This window comes from Podarcis vaucheri (genome assembly GCF_965113315.1).
Source record: "Podarcis vaucheri genome assembly, chromosome: 3".
In the NCBI taxonomy this organism is placed as follows: domain Eukaryota; kingdom Metazoa; phylum Chordata; class Lepidosauria; order Squamata; family Lacertidae; genus Podarcis; species Podarcis vaucheri.
Genome location: NC_138761.1, coordinates 72,458,695 through 72,475,153, shown reverse-complemented (window position 1 = coordinate 72,475,153; position 16,459 = coordinate 72,458,695). Strand labels below are relative to the sequence as shown.

The window sequence follows — 16,459 nt, the reverse complement described above, 5'->3', positions numbered from 1 at the left end:
AGCGACTGGTGCCACCCGGAGGAACCACCCTGAAACGGGGGGGGAGTGAGAGAGACAAAATTATCTAGCGCCCCCCCTTTCGCAGTCACGGAAGTTCTCTTTCGGCTTTGAACCGCTCTGTAACGCGTTGCCCCGTTCCCGTGGGTGCTTCGGGTTGTAAGTTGCTAAGGCTTCCGGTTAATGGGAGGAAACGTAGAGCGGTCAGCCCCTCCCCCCCCCGGGCAGAGTCGCAATGGTACAGGCCATTCTGGTCAGACTCTCTGCAGAGCGCGTGCGCAGAAGCATCTGCTCTGTTCTTGCTTGTATGGGCTATGACCACGAGAGTGTTGGCTCCGCCCCTACTCCTTTCTTCTCAGGCCTCCACCAAAAAAACCTTTCCGCAACCCCCTCTCGCTTTTACTAATAGACATTTCACAATGTCTGAAATAAGGATGGCGTGATACAGAGCCGAACAGGGCAATGTACTGGCAACTGCTACTACTTGGAGGTCTAAAATGGATAAATGACAATATTATCAATCGTCACACAGTCAGTTTCATCAGCAGGCAAGCCAAAATGCATCCCAACAGGACTTTTGGTTTGGGGCTTGGCCACGTGTGACCATTGATAATATTTGTATCTGAAGAAGTGTGCATGCACACGAAAGCTCATACCAAGAACTAACTTGGTTGGTCTTTAAGGTGCTACTGGAAGGAATTTTTTTAGATTGATAATATTGTCATTTATCCATTTTAGACCTCTAAGTAGTAGCAGTTGCCAGGACATTGCCCTGTTCGCCTCTGTGGGCGGCGCTGTGGGTTAAACCACAGAGCCTAGGGCTTGCCGATCAGAAGGTTGGTGGTTCGATTCCCTGCAACGGGGTGAGCTCCCATTGCTCGGTCCCAGCTCCTGACCACCTAGCAGTTCGAAAGCACGTCAAAGTGCAAGTAGATAAATAGGTACCGCTCCGGCAGGAAGGTAAACAGCGTTTCCGTGCGCTGCTCTGGAAGCTGTATGCCAGCTCCCTCGGCCAATAAAGCGAGATGAGCTCTGCAACCCCAGAGTCATCCGTGACTGGACCTAATGGTCAGGGGTCCCTTTCCCTTTACCAAATGGTGGTATTTAGGACAATCCAAAGTACAGTGATCAGTCATAGATAATACAGTGGTACCTCGGGTTACATACGCTTCAGGTCACATACACTTCAGGTTACAAACTCCACTAACCCAGAAATAGTACCTCCAGTTATGAACTTTACTTCAGGATGAGAACAGAAATCATGCAGCAGTGGCACAGCGGCAGCAGGAGGCCCCATTAGCTAAAGTGGTGCTTCAGGTTAAGAACAGTTTCAGGTTAAGAACGGACCTCCAGAATGAATTAAGTTCTTAACCCGAGGTACCACTGTACAAATAATCTGGGACTGCTAGACTGCCAGCAGGCCTGCTAGTAAGCAGAAGCAGCAGTGGCAGAAACAACTTGCCATGACTGTGGTACATGTCAGCAGTAGCAGCGACAACCTGCAGGGCTGAGATGGTGGCAGTAAGGGCAGCATCCTGTGAGGCCTCATGGTGGTGATAGGGAGTGATGGCACCCTGCAAGGCTTCACAATGGTGATGGGAGATTGTGGACGACTTTTAGTTGCATGGGGTTCTTCTCTTCCTACCCTTTGGCTTTGGGGCACGTAAGAAGAAGATAGTTGTGGAGTGAAGTGAGCAACAGATACCTTAGATGAGTTTCATGTTGACTAAAGAACAGCTTAGGTAAAGGTAAAGGGACCCCTGACCATTAGGTCCAGTCGTGGACGACTCTGGGGTTGCGGCGCTCATCTCGCTTTATCGGCCGAGGGAGCCAGCGTACAGCTTCCGGGTCATGTGGCCAGCATGACTAAGCCGCTTCTGGAGAACCAGAGCAGTGCACGGAAACGACGTTTACTGTCCCGCCAGAGGGGCACCTATTTATCTACTTGCACTTTGACGTGCTTTCGAACTGCTAGGTTGGCAGGAGCTGGGACCAAGCAACGGAAGCTCACCCCGTCGCGGGGATTCAAACCGCCGACCTTCTGATTGGCAAGCCCTAGGCTCTGTGGTTTAACCCACAGTGCCAACAGCTTAACCCTTGCAAATAATTACCCACCAATGTTGTTCAAGCAAGTGGCTGCCTTGCTGTGTGGCCAGCCATTTTAGGGCAGGCTCCATTCGACTGTTTGGCCTGGCCAAAATTGTGTCTTTCCGAGCCCGCCAGGGCACCCTGGACTGAATGGCACCTAGGATGCATATGTGGGTATCTATAGGTTACTTTTATTTCATTATTATCATTTTGCTATTTATGTCTACAATGAAAGGCATTGACCCTGACACAATCTAATTCTTAGCATTGGTGTGACACACTTTACACACCTGTGAATAAATGCAGTGGGGCTTAGGTAAAGGTAAAGGTACCCCTGCCCGAACGGGCCAGTCTTGACAGACTCTGGGGTTTGTGCGCCCATCTCACATCTATAGGCCGGGGGCCAGCACTGTCCGGAGACACTTCCGGGTCACGTGGCCAGTGTGACAAAGCTGCATCTGGCGAGCCAGCGCAGCACACGGAACGCCGTTTACCTTCCTGCTGGTAAGCGGTCCCTATTTATCTACTTGCACCCGGGGGTGCTTTCGAACTGCTAGGTTGGCAGGCGCTGGGACCGAGCAGCGGGAGCGCACCCCGCCGCGGGGATTCGAACCGCCGACCTTTCGATCGGCAAGCCCTAGGCGCTGAGGCTTTTACCCACAGCGCCACCCGCGTCCCCCGCAGTGGGGCTTACATATGAGTAAATGAGTGTTGTATACTAATAAGACTTGAGAAAGGAACTAAAGCTACAGAGCTTGTCTCAAGCTGTTCAAAATATTTCCCCCAAATCTTTAACAGTGCAATGAAAAAAAGCATGCAAATACCTACAGTGAGTGATAAAGGAGTGTGACATAATACATTTATTTTTAAATTCTAGGAATGTATATAAAATAATGTATCTAAAAGAAAGATTTATAGAATATATCTAAAAGAGCCCTCAGGTAGTGAGTTTTTAAAAAAATATTTGTGTGTAATTCTGTAATTCTTACAAATAGGAGAAACAAACATTCTATTGGATATCATAGTAAAAATAAATAGCAGTAAGAGAAGTCTACAGGGAGCTTTCCTTGGCTTAACTAAGAGGGGGGCAGCTCCCCCCATCCAGTAAATAAATAAAAATACAGAGAGCTTGGTTCTGTCCCTCTAGCATATATCTTGCCCCCCCCATCCTACCCCCCCAATCCTAGCTACGCCCATGATGGCAACTAAAGAGTAATTAACAATAATGGTCTTCTGTGATTAGAGCAAGGCTGGGAGAGTGAGTCTGGCCCCTGAAACAATTTTACCCTGCCTTTTCAGGCACTGGCCAAGTTTTATCTAGAGTAAAAAGCTTTAATACCATGTTTTTGTTTTAACTTTTTAATTTTTATCATTTTGTATGTCCAGCTGTGCCTGGGCACATATGCCTTTTATCATTATATTATTTATTACTAGGTTGCACCAACTTTATTGTGGCACTTGACCATTTGTATGAATAAAAATGATTAGAACACCTCAGAAGCATTCCAGAAGAAAATCAGACCAAGGTTGACTTGACCCCGCTAGGGAATGAATGATTGTTGGGGTGTCACTGCAGACATGGTTCCCAGATCCACAGCATGCCCCATTTCATGTACCAGTCTACTGTGGAAGCAGCAACTTGGCCACACATTCTTGAAGAAACTCCATGTTTACCTCATAACATGTAATTTTGCCCTTAGCCATGCTATAGTGCCTCCTAATCTTTTATTGTTGGCATCTGTCTGTCTTGAATGACAGTGGTGTGCAGTTCTGGGGATGAAGTCAAACTGCAGAAGAGTCTTTTTGGCCTGGCAGGCCAGACTCCTATCCTTCTCCCAACCCCCAGTGGCCAATTTTGACAGGTGGGACAACCCACCAGTCAATCATCTGACAAAATGATGGTGCCAGATGATTGACACATGTCAAAGTCCCCTGTGCAGTGCTTCCCAAATGTTTGACAGCCAGCTGGAAGCACCATGCAAATGCTTTGCAAAGCCTTAGGAAATGCTGAGCACAGGCCTGGTAAAAGTGCTTTGTGCAGTGGTTTTCCAGTATCCACAAACACCCAGCTGTTGGGCATTTGAGAAGCACTTTGTGCAGCAATTGCCTGGCAGCCAGCTGTTTGCCAGGTGCTTGGGAATCAATGCGCAGCAAGACTCTTCAAAATCCCCTTTACGCCAATCCCACCTTTACCTGTCCCATACCTTATGTCAGGTGTAGGGCAGGATGCATGGCCTGCCTGAAATGACTTCACAGGCCAAATGGTTGGGTTTGGTGGACTGAAGGTTTTCCGTTTCTAATTTAATGCAAGCTCCAAAGTCTTCACACTATTCATCTTTTGAGAGGAGATGGCAACGCAATGCTATTTTTAACTTTTCCAAAAAGATGAGGGAAGAGAACTTAACACATTTCATTTATTTCATAAAATTTATATACCTCTTAATTGTAGGGATAAAACCCTCAAAGCAGTTTTTGCTTGAAGCCTTTGGGGAAAATAAAGAAGAATTTCTTCATCCTTTGAAGTATATAAAGACAAGGTCAGTTTTTGTTCAAGTAGTTTCTTCCCAACCTTTGAAAATTTAAGTGCTTTCTAAATCTAGCAGATACCTAATGGAATAAAATGGCATAATTTTTTGTTTAAGTCATAGATTAATCTTAACAATTCAGATTAATGGTTAAGATTGATGTTATTAATCTTAACCCTGTGTAATCAGAAGGAAATCCTACTGACTTCAATGGGGCTTTGTGGTGTTTGCCCTCCTAGGTGTGTGACATCATACTGGGTTCATAAGGAAAGGGTTAACTAATTGTAAAATGACCAACCTATAGGAACCCAAGGGGAGGAGTTAGAGTTAGAGTTGTTAAGAAGTCAGTCTGGAGTTAGAGAAGAGAGAGGGAGGATAAGTCTGTGGGTTGGGCTAGTCTGATGTGAGAGAGTGGAGAATCTGTTAAGAGGAGTCAGTCAAACAGTTGAGATAATCAGTCAGAAGGTATTAGGAAGATATAGGCCGGTAAAGAAACGAAGGTTAAGAAACTGACAAGAAAATTATCTGAGAAACCATAAACTAGTTAATGCTTATAAAATAAATTTGTTTATTTGGTTTAATTTTAACAACTGTCTGGACTCAGTATGTACCTGAGAGTAATGGATTGGTGGCAGCGGGGAAGCAAGCACAGTGGTGCACAGAGATCAATAGACCGTCAAATGTCTGGGGACCCTGTGTGATTGCCACAGGCTTATTCCCAGGTAAGTGCGGTTATTACTGCAGCCTACGGTCTGATATTGGTCAACATCTGCCTCTGGCAAATCTTTAAGCTGTGAGAGCACAGCAGGGAAAACGCAGCACACAAAAAGAAAATTTTAGCAAATTGAAGCAAAATAAATGTTGGCTTCTTTCAGGGTACTCCTTTCCATATTGGTATACAAAAGGAACCTTATTTTGAGCTGATTCAACTGTTCCTTCTTAATGCAACAAGATTTCTTTGAATTATGAGGTTGGAACACACCTTAGAATTCATCTAGTCCAACTCTCTGCTGCATGCCTGACCTGCAACATAGGATGCTTTATGCAACTACAGTGTTTCTGACATGCCTCTTCTTAAATTCCTCCAGCAAAGGAGAGCCCTCCACTTGCGGAGGCAACATCTTCCACTGTCAAACAGCTCATACTGTTAGGCAGGTCCTTCTTATGTTTAGCCTAAATCTGCTACCCTGCGCTTTTTCTACCAACTTATTCTTAGTCTGGCCCTCTGAGCAACAGAGACCAAGCCTGCTATGTCTTGTGCGTGACATCCCTTTTGACACTTGAAGACTGCCATTGCGCATCCTTTTGACATTTGTCTTCTTTAGGCTACCCAGCTCTTTCAACCATTCTTCAGAGGACATGGTTTACAGACCCCTCACTATCCTAGACATTATCCTCTGGACATGTTCCAGTTTGTCAATGTCCTTCTTAAAGGATGCTGTGTTCTTGTGATTGCACATAGTATTCAAGCTTCAGCCCAAACAGTGCAGAACATTTGTAATGAATAATAGCTTCTGTGCCTTTATGGTCACTGATCTCACTGGGGTGGTAATTCTCTGTCTGGAATGTAGGTGGACCTTACCTGATTGAATGCAGCACATAGAAAACTAGTCTAGCACTCTTCTCATTGACATGCAGTTTTCTATTTGCAGATATATTTTTCTTCTATTTTGTTTAGTATAGAAAAATATTCAAACGTGAAATCCCACATGCAGTCTGAAGTGGTGTAGATCAGATTTAGTGCCTGAGTGAGAAGTGGCCCTCCATGACATTATAAGAGAAAAATCTTACTCCTCTGTACCATATTTTTCTGACTGATGCTTTCCTGAATTGATGTGCTTTGGGCAAGAATCTTTTGGATCTGGGTAATGCTAGTAATCCATTGTTTAGATTTCCACCTGACTGGATGAGGTTGTTTGGACATGATCCAGTTACGGAGGAGTAGATTCATTTTGTTACATTCTGTTATCATTTTGCTATTCCAACATCCTTTTCAAGCCATGTGAAGACATCCACAGCCTCTACCTACTGGTATGGGCAGACAGCAGGCAACTTGGAAGCACATCCAACTGTACTGATGTGTACAAGGATGCCCGTCTGCAAGTTGAAATGCAGTGGAAGACAGTAACCTCTCTGTGTTTTATGCTGGCATTGTATACATAGACTGTGTCTTTCACCAGGTGTTTATCCATGCTGCAGTCTTTCCCTGACCCTAATTAATCCAATGGGATGCACAGCCATGCTCTCTGTTGATCTGTATGACAGAAAGAGAGAGGCTGTAGTCTAGCATATTCACGGGGGGAAACTGTCAGCCCCTGCCAAGGTCCTGTGGGGAAATAAAGTCATCTGACTCTGCTTTCTCTCTTTCAAGCCAATCAATTGGCAGCAGCACCAGTTGGAGTCAAGCCATTCTCATAGAGGCCTCCAATGGCAGCTGCTGTATATTGCATAATACAAATATTCATATGCATGTTAATAGCATTCTGGTAAATAACATCATGTCTAGTTTGGGCCTTATAGTGTGGGAAATATTTCCCAGTTTATGAAGCTTTGGATGCTGCAAGGAGGGGACAGTTGGGCAATGAGTGCATGATGTAATTCTGGTTGCAAGTTGACTGCGTGGGCTGGAGGTTTGCTAGATGCACAACCTGTTCCTCTTCAAAGCCATATGCCCTTGAAACACACAAAGATGTTTTGCTTTCCTTCTTTCTAAGGAAACTGCACTTCCTGAGTCTGTGTTGAAAACAGAAAAACAACACCTCTGAAAAAGCAGCACTTACAAGTTGACCCGACACCTCTTTGTGGGGACTGGGGCTAAGGAAATAGCACTTCTTATTCCTGAATAAAGCACATTAGCCAAGTCCTGCAGTACAACTAAGTCAATTAAAGCAATCTCCATATTTTCTATTCCTCCCTATCAAATTATGGCATTGCATTATTAACTCAAATAGACTTGACGAACTTCCATTACAGCAAAACAAACTTCTTTTTTTTAACACTGTAAAGTGGTTATGCTGAGAATTTTTTAAAAGGTCACTGAACAAGGGTGTTCTGCCATGAACAGCAGCATTTGGTATTTATTCCCTTATTTAGAAAGTTCAATAATGGATGTGGGGCTGAAAACCTCTAGCGTTTGGTGACTCGTCCAGAATAGCAAACAGGCAACTTGCTACCTGAGATTTGTTGCAAACCTGTGAGATGACTGCTGTGAGATGACATGGGCCTCACATGGCAAAATGAAACTTCGGGTGCAGCTTACTGAGACAGGAAGAGTTAGATACTCAGTAGGCAGGCATTAGATCCCAGCTCTGTTTTTAGATAAGATAATAAGAACATGGTAGAAGGTGGAGATGCTTGTTCTTTCTTGTGAACCCTGTTTCTTTCTTGGAAATGTCCCTTGAGAGGCAGTTTCTTTCCACACAGTCCAACTTTCAGTTCAGAAGTTCAGAATGTAAGATCAGAACAGTAGCCCATCTAGTCCAGCACCCTGTTCCTACCAGGTGTTTTCGGGAAACCTGCAGTCAGGACCTGAACAAAAGGGCGCTCTCTCTCTCTCTCTCTCTCTCTCTCTCTCTCTCTCTCTCTCTCTGTGGTTTCTAGCAACTGGTATACCCCCCAAGTGTGGAGGCAGAGCACTTCCCCCACAGCATGTAACTGAATATGCTTTTCTCTGCTAAATAATGACTTGTATTTTGGGAATTCCAGGCCTCTCTAGTCAGCTGATATGTCGGAAATATAACCGCTTTTAATATTGTCATCTTGTTTTAATTGATTATCCTTTTTAATTTTTATTACCAGCTGCAGTTGTGGTTTCTAAAAATAAATAAAAAAATTATCCCATTAAGAATTTCTCCCATCTTCTTCATTAATGTTTGCTCTCTTTGGTTTTATTTATTGAATGATTAAATTACCATTAGCAGATGGCAATTGAAGTATATAAAATGCAAATGCCTCCAGTATCAAACAAGCATATTTTACTGACAAAACCCAATTTACAAGCATGTGGCAATTGCTCTCTGTTTTGCACACAGAATGGAAAATGATAGGGATGCACAGACCATCTCACTTAGATAAATTAAAAATAATTTATTCATCAGATCAAAGTACTGCCAATAGTGCAGTTCGGAATATGGATTGGGAGATGGAATTTGAACATATGGTTTTCAGTTTACTCTTTATCAAGGAGGTGAACTGTCTCTTTCTTTTTTTCGCCCACTGTCAGTTTAACAGGAGGCCACCAGGGCATTTGAGGTGGTAGGTTAGTTTGGATTTGGTGGTTACACACACCCTTATGTTATGCCAAGAAAAGTATTCGTCTTTAAGACTCAGAGCTTGCATTAAAAACTTGGCAGTAAAGCATTGATCTAATGCAGAACAGACCTTTGTGTGCAGAATGAAAAATAGCGTGAAAGATACCAGAATAAAAGATGCAAAAGCAGCAAGACTGATTATTTTTTATTGGACCTTATGTATATTGATAAAAGTGTATGTAATATCCCCGGTCATTTTCATTGTTTTCAGAAAAATCATTGCACTTTCATTTACTTTGCAGCTAGTGCTCAGTACTAGTTCCACCCCAGGTGTCATACAACATATTCAGTACAATCCGGTGGAACAATTCTATATTCACTGGGCACTATTCCCCAAAGAAATACCACATAGGATTGTAGCCACATTACTGCAAACACATCATTAGGGAGTATACATGCTACCCTAATTCAGCAGTTTCTTATAGAAGCATAAGCTTGCTGCCATTGACGTTGGGGAGAGAGGAGGGTAACTGTCCTGTAATTATTTTATTTGTCACCAAGTCAGCTGTTTGTGGGGAAAACAAGGTGGCACCAAAAGCTGCCCTGGCCTCCTGGCCTGGATGTAATCACCAGCTCTAATCTCCTTTGCTTCAGCGGAGGGTCTGTGTAATGGAAAATGCATGGGAAAGTACAGTGGTGCCCCGCAAGACGAATGCCTCGCAAGACAGAAAACTCGCTAGACTCGCTATGGGCTTGCTTCGCAAGACAACAATGTCTTGCGAGTTCCTGCTGGTTTTTTTCCCTTCCCCCCCTTTTTCTAAGCTGCTAAACCGCTTATCAGCTGATCCGATCAGCAGATAAGCGGCTAAAAGCCACTAATAGCACTAATAGCGCTAATCCGCTAATCCGTCAATGGGCTTGCTTCGCAAGACGAAAAAACCGCTAGACGAAGAGAATCACAGAACGGATTCTTTTCGTCTTGCGAGGGACCACTGTATTGTACTGTATCACAAGGAGAGGGTGGCATCTACAGTATTTCTCTCGTGTTTTATGTTAGCCTTGTATAAGTAACCTGAAATTGCTTAGCTAATAATAAAATACTTCTAGGCTGCATCTTACATAAAGAATTAACTGTGTGTAGAAATGGATGATGTCATGCAAAGGGGTAGGACCACACCATGCGAATAAGGGTGGTAGGCTTCCCTTACAGGCCATCAACATAAGACATTGAATAGCTGCCTAGGGAAGTGCATGAAGTTAGCACAGGAGTAGGGAGATTCCAACAGCAACTTTGACTGGAGGGGTAGGAGGATGCGCTGCTGTTTGGGAAGGAATTTGCCAGCAACTCAATGGGCCATAAGATGCCAGCTTCTCTAATGCTGGTGCTTCTGTTCTCATCTAGCAAAATAAGCATTATTAAAAATCAAACTGGTGTTTCATTTATTGACTACCTGAATCCAAAGAAAACCCCTTCCCCATTGACAAGGGGGGGGGGAAATCCTGCTTTTCATCCAGATAGCAAGACAACCAGAACCTCCACTGATTCTGGTTGTGATGTTAAAAACTAACTTTAAGAACTAGTGTTTGGGCTCGCTTTTCCCTTCTTCCTCCCTTTCTTTTTTTCCTTGTGTGTCATGTGCTTGTAGCTTGTGAATCTGTGGGCAGGAACTGCCTTAGAACTGACAGCCATTTTTGCAAGCCATTCTGACAGTCTTTTTGGCTAAAGGGAAGGGTATATAGATGCTGTAAATAAATAAGAGCTTCCACATTATAAAGCTGCTTTCCCCATTGATGTGAACGGGAATTACGGACGTGATCATCTGTCCACTAGCATATGAGTAAGCTCCATTGTAGAACTTGCTTTAGATTAAACATGGGCAGGACTGAGATGTAAGTAAATTAGAAAAGACACATTCCATTGAATGTAAGCCTGTATAGGATGTGTATACACAACATTTTATTTTAGGATCAATGTGGACTGAATACTTGGGTTTTTTCCATGTAGTCCACACACTAGTTAGACTTATTGCATTTTTTTGGCCTTAGAAGTCTTCCTGAGAAAGTAGTTTCATTCAGAAAATTAAAGCTCAAAGGAGATTGATTATGCATTAACCCAGAGTGTGCCCATTTTAAAACAGATGCAGGCAGTTCCAGAAATATGTGTTTGTGTATCCAGACCTTCCCAATGACATTGGGGGGGGGGGGCGTCTACCAAGAGCACAATCATCACTTCCTTCATCATTAACTTTTAGCATGTGCAGGGAGACAAAGGTAGGGATTAACTAATAAAGGGGAGGATTTTAAAACTTATATCAAGTAACCACAACCACCCTTGTGGACAGTAGGATCTAAAAACAATCTAGATTTAAAGAGCATTTTGAGGACAAGCATGAATGATTCCAGGAAGAGAAGGGGGGGGGGGAATTGTGCTGCAAACAAATTAGGTCAGTGGTAGTGAACCTATGGCACGCATGCCAGAGAGGGCACTCAGAGCCCTCACTGTGGGCACACGCACCATCGCTCCAGCAGAGCCATAGCTTCCGTGCTGGGGGTGGAAGGAGGAGGAGGAGAGGGCTCGCGCATGCCATCCAAAGCCTGCAACACCAGGGCCTGGCGAGCGAGCAAGCGAGGGGCTGAGCAGGCACTGACTTTTGATGTACCAGGGCCTCCTGCTGGTCTGTTTTTCCTACTTGGGAGTAAGCCACCTTGAGTTCAGCAGGGCTTAACTTCCAGGTCAGAAAGCATATAAAGACGGTGTTATGTCGTATATTTCAGACGGCAACCTAAGAAGGGGCTGCTGAGTTTACATGTTCACTGGGCTTTCCCGCGGAAGCCAACAGAGAAATTCATTCCGTGGAGGCTGCGATCAAACGGCAGCCGAAGAAAGGGCAAATAATAATAATAATAATAAAATAATAAACCCCGCCTATCTGGCTGGGTTTATTTATTTATATTTATTTGTATGTGCATACAGACAATCATTATTATCTCATATTAAAAATTGGGAGAGGGTGGCTCTTAGTACAGCCCTCCAGTGTACACTAGTGGCCAAAATTGTTGAACCTTCTGGAAAAAATATATTTCCGAGGTCTGATGGCTCATAACACCACTTTGTTTTGGAGTAATACCAGTGCTTTTTTTCCTGTGGGGATGCAGGGGGACACTTACCCCTAAACATTTTGTGAATTTAACGGGAGAAGAAATTGACTGTTATTTATTTCTCCCTATTTGAACTGTATTTATTTCCCCCCGGTAGTGATTTTCTTGAGTCAAAATGAGAGTACCCCTAAACATTTTTTTAGGAAAAAAAGCACTGAGTTATACTATAAAATTATATATCAGTGGAAAGATAATCTAATTGTTGTGAATAGGATCCAAACTGCAGCAGTCTGATTGGTCCTAGAACAATAGGATCCAAATTGCAGCAGTATGATTAGTCCTAGAACACTAGGATTCAGAATGCAGCAGTCTGATTGGTCCCAGAACAATGCAGCAGTATGATTGGTTGGCAGGAACCACCCAATCATGCTCCAGATATAAGTGAATCCACAACCTGATTGGCTTACAGTAGAATTCCAGAATTAACCAATCATGTGCAGCCCATTGTGTAAATAATGTGTATAAAGCAGATACTTTGAGGGGACTTTCATTCCTCCTCACCGCGATGAGCTGAATAAAGAGCATGAAATCACTTTGCGACTCTGAGTATATTTCACTAATGAAGAATGTAATGCAATAACTTTTATGAAGGATTATTTATTACAACAGCAGTCATAAAGAAGAAACGTGAAACACACAGAAAAAAATGAGATACACGGGTTAAATTACCGTGTTGGCACTTTGCAATATACAAGTGGGTTTTGGGTTGCAGTTTGGGCACCCAGTCTCTAAAATGTTCACCATCACTGAGTTAGGGTGTCTGCAGTGATACACAGAAAGTCCTTGTTGCACATTGGAACACAACATGGAGGTTTTTCCTTTTGTAGCATGTGTTAAGACCACCCTGACACTTTGATAAACCTAAGCTAGGTTTGTAATCTCCAATTGGGAAAGTGAACTTTTCACTTTACTCCTTGAGGGGGAGCTCTTGTTCGTGCAAAGAATCTCACTTAAGTTAACTAAGGGAGAAAAACCCAACAATCCATTAACAGAAGAGCTTTCCAAGAAATGGTTTTGTTGAAAGTTACCTGCACTGCTCTGCAACCCTTTACTTATGCTATTGGAACTTCTGTATCATTTTCATACAGAGCTGTAAATATTTGCTAGGTTCTTGACATTTCACGTTCTCTGACTTTTTCTGAATTAAAAGAAGTACACACAAGTGGATAATTTGCTCAAATAAAGCCTGCATTGTAGTTTAATAGAGTCTCTACTTCATTTAAAGATTAATATTATTTTTGGATCATTTTAGTTTATGCTCTTCAGCCACAACTTTTGAGCTGAATAAAAATATTTCCAATGTTCAGACTAATTTATTTAAAATAATGGCATAAATCAGAAGTAGCAACACCTGTGAATAATAATAATAAAATTATCAAGAATAATATAAATTAGTTGAAAAGAAATGGAAAAGAGAAAAATGCAACCCTCACACAATACGGCTAATTATAAATATCCTCATCAGATCAGGTAGTTGCCCTGTAAATATAACAGTATATCAAGATTGATTCTGAAGTGAAGATGTGAGATAGATCTAGGCTCCAACCCATTTACATGGGTAGAGCTCCTCTTTGCATGATCCAATCATGGCCACTCATTGCCTGAAAGAGCACTATGCATATATATGTGAGTTGAATGCCATGAAGTGGCAATCACACATTACATTCAAAGGGTATGTACACCCTTTGTACCTGTGTGTACAAATAGTTGAGCTGCACAAATCAAATGCCTTTCATACAAACACTTGTCTGTGTGTAGAGACAACTGGTATCTGAGTTCAGTGTAATGTGCGAACCAGACTAGTTGGCATGAGTACGGTAGGTATTGCAACAGTGGTTTTAAAGTGTGTAGCACTCCACACTGGTGTGGCAGGAAAGGATGGTGAGTGTGGTGGGAAGATTCAAGAACAATCAAAGAAACATTTAAACATTTCAGTGCGCCGATTTGCGCAGGCGTTGTGTTCCAGTCTTCATGCGTGTTGGAAGAGCACACATAAGCTCTCCACACCTCCGTTACGTCCTGTTACACCCCTGTCATGCCCTCTTCTGGGTCCAAAAATGGCCCATGCATGGTTGAGCGTTCTTTGAATGTACAGTCATAGCTCGTGTTGCATTTGCTTCATGATACATTTTTTCAGGTTGCGTCCCGCAGCGACCTAGAAGTACCAGAAAGGGTTACTTCCAGGTTTCGCCACTCGCGCATGCGCAGATGCGCAAAATGACGTCACACGCATGCGCAGAAGCGGCGAATCACGACCGGCGCAGACGCGGGTTGCATTCTGCTCATGTTGCAAACGGGACTCCGGAATGGATCCCGTTCGCAACCAGATGTACCACTGTATGCAAAACAGGAGAGCCTGTATAGTATAGTATCTTCTTCTTCTTCTTTTGATATACAACCAGAAACACTATCCATGCCTCTCTTCAAGAGTGTTAGCTATTCTTCTACAGTTCTCCATGGCATGGCATTGTGAACAGGGATTTTAAACTCTGAGAAATATGCAAGATCAGAAGAAAGACTTATTTGTGTTGATGTGGTGATTTGTTTATCTCAAATAAGATAATATTGTTTAAAATAAATGAGATTACCCACCAAAAGCAAGCTCACACCTCTCTCACTGAGTTTGCATGCATACTTAAGATACATAAGTAAGAGGTTTGTTTATAATTATATTTTAGGAATGATTCATGTTCTTATGCATTGTTTTATCATTTCTAGATGGCCCATGATCATATTATAAAGTATAGAATCATAGAGTTGGAAGAGACCACAAGGGCCATCGAGTCCAACCCCCTGCCAAGCAGGAAACAAGTACTGTAGTTGGGTTCTGTGTTATAAATGAAGCACGGCTAGGAGTTGTTTCTGTGTTCCAATATATTTCTTATCCATAAAAAATCAGTGTGGTGCAAGCAAATTTTTATTCTGAAAATGTGGCCCAGAGAGAAAAGTTGGAGAACTACTGCATTAGAGAATGGTGCCATTGGCAGGCAGGGTTTGCCCTGTGACCCTTCCACATCTTCTTTCAACATGTGGAAGGGTTTGTGTGAATGACCTTTCTCAGGAGAAAGGGAACAGAGATTTTCTACACTCTGATCCTTAGGATGCTGTCACCAACTTCTCTTGTCTTTGAATCAGCTGATGTATTGTGCTTTGTGATGGGGCCGCACTCTGACCTACATGCTGTTGAGAATGAATAGTTTGCTTGACCTATGGTGCAGGTCATATATTGCTCTTCAGGATTTTTGAACTGATTGGGTAGTATATCGCTTGATAATCATGTTACATTTTCTAATATATTTTGAGTTAGAGTTTAAAGAGAATATCTATATAATTTATTACCGCATTAGAAGTAAATGAAATCCATTAGAATCACTGGTACCATAGATAGGTCAAGATGATGATGAAGTTGTTTGCCTGATTTTCTAGAATATTTTAGCTGAATTACACTTTAATTGCCTAATGCAGCAAAAAATCTAGCTAGGTCATGCCCACTAATGGGTAAATTGAAGAGTCTGAACCTTGTAAATAGGTCACACTTTGCTAAAAGTGCAATAATTCTAATTGATAAAATAATGTTTTGCAGAGTGCATTTCAGTCTCAGAAAAGATCTGGAGGGTACCACAAAGGACATTTGTCCTTCCCTGGTGACTTAAAAAATTGACCTCAAAATTTTTTCTTTTTTAAAAAAAGTCTTCTAATTTACTTCCAGAGGCTAGAACTGCTAAGTTACTGAGAACAGTTATATGCAGTACTTATTATTTACTCATTGAAACACACCATCATTCAGCAAAATATATTAGCTCCTGTTTCAGAAACTAATATTGGAATGACAATCAAAGAAAAATGTGTTATGTGCAACCCAAATCTCCAAGTGTCAAGAGACTCCAGAGGTGCCAGTGCCATATCCAGGACATATTTTTCAAGGAATTAAAGACAGCAGAGACTATGATATCTTTAGGACATACGGTTTGTTTGTTTGTTTGTTTGTTTGTTTGTTTGTTTAATAAAGTGTATATGCTGCTTAATTGTAAAAAAAGCCCATTAAAGTGGTTTACAAAAAAGACAAAACAATATAAGTGAGAAAAAGTCACAAACATACAATAGTTAAAGCACTAAAACAAATAAAATGACCTCAATCTACACATATATACAACCTGAGCGTAGGATGGTGGGGCTCACAGAATTAATATTCACATTGCTTCCCCTTTAGGATTCCAGGAGAGCCTAAAGTCCAGCACAGAGCAAGACACACCTCTAGCTCCCATCCAGCTTTGCAGCTCTTTCACATAACAGCTCTATTATTCTCCTCTGTATCAGCCAGGTGTGGGGAGTGAGGAAAAGACCCATTTTCTATCACATAGAGCAACTTATTTGGATATGCTAAATTGTGGTATTTAACAAGCCAGTCAACCCTATTACTTTGACAAAGGAACTGGTTTG

The 16,459-nt window shown here is 42.4% G+C and overlaps 1 long non-coding RNA gene across 1 annotated transcript; it reads left to right on the top strand.

Annotated features, from left to right (window-relative positions):
* The first annotated feature begins 54 nt into the window (after nt 1–54).
* LOC309529092 lies at nt 55–7,811 on the top strand. Its single transcript, XR_014218070.1, has 3 exons — nt 55–156; nt 4,535–4,622; nt 5,215–7,811. It is a non-coding gene; the product is annotated as an uncharacterized lncRNA (long non-coding RNA).
* Nucleotides 7,812–16,459: the final 8,648 nt, after the last annotated feature.